At 33.2% G+C, this 5,393-nt stretch overlaps 1 pseudogene; it reads right to left on the bottom strand.

The window, feature by feature from the left end:
- Positions 1–840: 840 nt before the first annotated feature.
- Positions 841–3,277, bottom strand: LOC109002033 (annotated as a pseudogene).
- Between the last annotated feature and the right edge of the window lie 2,116 nt (positions 3,278–5,393).

Below are 5,393 nucleotides of genomic sequence, written 5' to 3'. Positions count from 1 at the left end.
ACACATATTGCTAATAAAACAAAAAAAAAGATTGCGTAACTGTGCTCTTGCTATTATATAAATATGAATAAATCTTCTTATCGGTCATTGTGCCAAACCCCACACCCTACAGTACTCTACGTGTGAACCATTTTTTCCCACCCTTGAGGAGAGAGAAAGCTTGAGGGGGAGAGAGAAGTCAAAGAGAGAGAGCACTTGATGAGAGAGAGGGAGAGAGGTCTGTGATGGGTCTGATATTAAAAAAAAAAAAAATACTTCCGTAATCAGAAAGTAAAATATAAATAATTAAATATTAATTTTTATTCTACTTCGTAATTAAGAAAATATTTTTAAATAATATTATAATTTTTATTTTATTTTTTAAAATATTTAAAATTATTAAAAGTATCTATATAAAAATAAATTTAAAAAAATATATAAAAAAATGCTACATGCCCCAGCGGGAGCCCCCAGCGGGGCATGTAGCATTTTCCTATCTGTAAATATATCCAGTCTATTTCCGGAAGAACCACTCTACGTGAGATGATCAAACATTACAAACAAGCAGCGCTAGCCATTGACCTTCAGAGAAAAGACAGTATAACCAAACTAAGTGCTAAAATCAAAGGTAATATTAAATTCATACCAAACCATAAAACCCGTATGAATCAAATTCATCTTAATCACACTAGTGCTTATTGATCGCAGCTCATTTTAAGTGGTTTTATATATTAACCATTTTTAAAACATCAAACTTAAAATCTGCTATTGATCAGAATAACAAAATCTAAGATTAAAAAAAAAAGGTAATACTTTAATAAATAAATAAAAAGACTTGGTAGAAAAATCACTTTTCCAATCTTATGAGAGCTGAAGGAAATGAACTGCAATTCCATTTTGAGCCGACTATGGATACATCCCCACCTTCCCAAACGAGGCTCCTGCCCAACTCCAGCAACTAGGAGCTTTCCAGATCTAGCAAAGGCCAATGAATTCACAAACCCAACCAACGGAAGGTCAAACAATGGCCGAATGCCTCTGGTCTCACTTTCAATAGCCCATAATCGAACAGAACCATTCCGAGCTCCCGATGCAGCAAGGTCGCTGCTTCTACACACAGCTAAGGAATTGACCCAGGAATTTGCCAATTGAAAATTACAACTGGAGATGATCCTTTCATTATCCTTTTGTTCAAGATTCTTGTAATTTGCAGTCCAGGAAGTATGAGCATTCTTATAAATGTAAATGGGCTTCTTTTGCAATATGCTCCAGCGCTCGATACTTCCATCATCAGAGCCAGACAAGTACTCAACGTCACTAATGAAACAACAACATTCCAGATAAGATTTTGAGGGGCCGTTGAATTCCGAGAACTCTCTATTCTCATCGACCTTAAACAACAGCATTTTTCGATCTCGTCCAACAGTCAATACCCGTTCTTTCCTGCAATGGCAATCCATATATATATTATTTCCCCTTGCTGCCCACATAAATCGGGCTCTATTTTCTCTCTCATTTCAACATCCCACTTCATGACTTTAAGATCCAATGAACCAGAGAAAAGTTCTGAAGTTCCTTGCCTAAAAGATAAACACGATACAGGTCCTTCGTGTGCTGAAAAAGCCTGAATATGCGCTCGTGTACGGGTATCCCACAAATGAATATGGCGATATAAGCCTCCACTCGCCAAATATCGACCGTCGGAGCTAACATCCAATGCTAAAACATGTCTACTGTGCCTTGTAGCCTGACCACTTGGCTCTTTGGCCCCGTGTGCGTCCTCAGTGTCTCGTGCGTAGGCCACTGGTATTTTTCCCGTTTCCCACTGGCCAAGTCCCAATGCAAAATGGTGCCATCCTTGGAAGCTGAAAACCCCTTGGAGTCATCCTCACATAGAGATACCGCAGTGACGGATTGCCGGTGTTTCACCAGGACTCGGAATTCATCATCAGTAGTATCAACTATCAAGCTTTTGAACCCTAGACGCAAGGGCTCGGCGAAAACGGCCTGTCAGCTCGAGCTGCTCCTGCTGCAAAATCCTTGACACGCGGGAGTCCCAGTACTCGTCTTCCTTCTGATCACCTTCCCTACCGCTCCCTTCCTCGTCATCGTCCTCCTCCTCTTTTTTTGCTGCAATTCCCCGAACCTTGTCCAAGTGCGCCATAGCCAAGCGCTTCCTCTTCTCGCCCACGCTTTCCTCCTCATCCCCATCATGATCTTCCCCTTTGGAACTAAGAAACCGATAGTCCTCGTCCGAGAAGTCGCTCTCTATCACGTCACTCTCCTTGTTAATCTTCCGCCGTTTCTTCGACGACTCAGTGATGAAAAAGGAGTCCCGAGAAAATCTCTTGCCCATTCTTGCTCCTCCTCTTGAAGCCGCTGACACTCTTCTTCTTGATCATCTTCTCAAACTCTGGCTGGCTCGGAAGGTCTTCGGGACTTGGGGGGGGCGTAGGGGCTTAGATCCGAGGTCTTTATACATATATATTGCTTGAAGGTGACACCAACGTGTGTTTCACAAAGAAACTAGCTAGGGTTTCCTCTTACGTACGTGGCTTTCGGTTCATGCAAATTTTTATTTTTTTATTTCTCTTCCTCTACCTTGATTCAAAAACTGTGTCAGAAGCTTCTCAAACATGTAATCTAGTTCTTTGTGGCCTTTCTCAAACTTAAATCTCTTCAAGTTTTTTAGTGGAAAATTTACTATATATATATATATATATATGATCTATGTGGCTACCCGGATAATGTTATATATAATTCTAAAGTATTCAATTTCCGCGTATTCTATTTGAAAAAAAAATGAAGATTATTATTAAAAAAATAATATTTTTATGTGAGTTCCAGATTTACCAACTTTATCAACTTTTTAATATGAAGAAATTGCATATTCCATAAGTTATGACTGTAAATATCATTTCTCTACTACTCTTAGAGCATAGTGGCCGGGCCACCAAAATGGGTGGACAGCACTGGCAGCCCATCGAGTGGCCCAGATTAGACCACCCAAACGAGAGCCGGCGAGGCCATAGCGTGGATTATTTTACATTAATTACATTATTTTGTTTTTAAAACTTTTTTCTATTTCTCTGATTTTTTTTATAATCTTTTATTTTTTTTACTGTTTATGTGTCATGTAATTGTGCATTTTTAGAAATTTTTAAATAACTATACATAATATGCCACGTGGCATCTTCTTATTAATCATGACATGACGGTCGACTGACACTTCAAATTTTTCACCAAGAGACAAATGGAGGGACCAACTTGAAGGCTTATTCCAAACTTTTTGAACCATAGGTACCAATTTTGGAAAAGTGAAAACCGCATAGACCAAAACGGTAATTTTTCCTTTTTTAATTCAACCTTAGGGCTTGTTTGTAAAGTGAGATATTGATCCTATCTTATCTCAAAACTTCTCTTAATATTTATTCCAAACATCAATATGCAAACACAAACACTTAATTTTCAATTTCAGATTTTTAAAATTTTCATTTAATCATTAAAACTTTCTCAAATTTCTAAATAAAACACAAAGAGTAGTGATAGGCTTACAACTTATTCACAATTTATAGACTACTTTAATTATATTAATATTTTTTATTAAATTAAACCCATCAAATAAAAAATAAAAGTCAAAATAAAATTTAAATAATATTATTTTATTACATAGTTGTAAATAAGTTGTTATATAGTAACAACATTACAACTTTTACAACATTACAACTTTTACAACTTTTTCAAATTTTAAAAAATAATAATATTAAAAAATGATATTATAACAATATTTTAATTTTATAATATTTGTATTCAACTTTTTTTTTTTTATCCATTCCCAAAACCCAATAGGCTCAAATCATCTATGAATAGTAGTGAACTATTTGTGAATTGTAGTGAAGTAGTATGAGAACAGTTGTGTTCCAAAACAAGCCCTAAAACATCTTACCTCAAACTATTTCACTACTATTTACAAACTATTTCATTATTATTTACAGAATTCTCATCTTATCTCATTATCCAAACATCTCCCAGTCTTTGATTGTAAGAAAGATCAAATTGGTAATGTTTCCTCATTTGACAAGCGACATATATAACAAAAAAAAAAAAAACTTAAAATATCATAGAAAACCAAAGAAATATCTTTACAAGTAAAAAATAAAAAGGCCAAGATTTTAGAAAATTTAAAACACTAAAGATAAAGATAAAGAATAAGATACATATAAAAATAAATAAAACATAAATAAATTAAGCTCATAAAAAAACTTAAAAAGAAAAAATATGAAATCCTTAGAATCTAAAAATAGTAAACATAAAAAGCTATTTTATTTTTAGAATTCTCTTATTTCTTATTTTTTTTAATATTGTCCTTTTAATTTGTTATTTTAAAAGTCTTTAAATGACTATTTTATTTGTTAATGCATTTTTAAAGTTTTTTGAAGTACTCATATGTCTCCTATTAAATAGCATGGTACGTCGTAATTGCATTAGTGCCAATATGGCAAGACCAATTGAATTCTGACTTAGGGACCAATTGGAGAAAAATATTCAATTAACAACACACCGCATGAACCAATATTTTTTTTGTATTTAACTCTAATTATTCACTCTCCATATGCATTATTGCCTTGTTTGTTTTCGTAGATGAGTTGAGATGAATTAAAAATTAAAAGTTGAATAAAATATCGTTAGAATATATTTTTTTAATATTATTTTTATTTTGAGATTTGAAAAAGTTGAATTGTTTATTTTACTTTTGTGTAGAAATTTCATAAAGTTGTAATGATTAGATTAAATGAGATGAGATTAGATGAAAATAATTGTGAAAACAAACAAGACGAAATGGATTCTTATAAAATTTGTATGGCCTATAATCTAATATTCTTGTCTTTTAAAAGTGCAATATCACTTTTTCATCCTGAATTCGTGGAGTATTATAAGTCATACTAACTTATGTCAAGCATTTCAAATGGCTTCATATAGTCAACCACTTGAATAATAATAAAAAGAAAAAGTACTTAAAACATGATAAATGCTTTAACCATGAAAGAATTCTACAAAAATAAATTCACAAATTGACGTTGCTTGATACGTTATATTATAAAGTTATTTTTATTATAAAGTAAATTTAACAAATGACATGAAACCACGTCAGTTTGTAAGTTTATTTTTATAAAATCTCTTTATAACTATAACACTTCTCTTAAAACATACTATTACATCATGTGTGACTAAGAATAACAAAATTAAGATGAAAGAATAATATTTTCTGTTTTAGGAAAATGATGGCATACCTCCTCCAAAGTACTGTAAATGGGTGAAAGAAGCGTGTGCTCAGTTCTTTTACCCATATATGGTCTCTTCAAACTTAAATTGTTCAGGTAGTTTTGAATGGAAGTGCTCTTCCTCTGATATTT

This window comes from Juglans regia, chromosome 12 (genome assembly GCF_001411555.2).
Source record: "Juglans regia cultivar Chandler chromosome 12, Walnut 2.0, whole genome shotgun sequence".
In the NCBI taxonomy this organism is placed as follows: Eukaryota; Viridiplantae; Streptophyta; class Magnoliopsida; order Fagales; family Juglandaceae; genus Juglans; species Juglans regia.
Note: the sequence above shows the minus strand (reverse complement) of the source record. Positions and strands in the feature narration are given on the sequence as shown.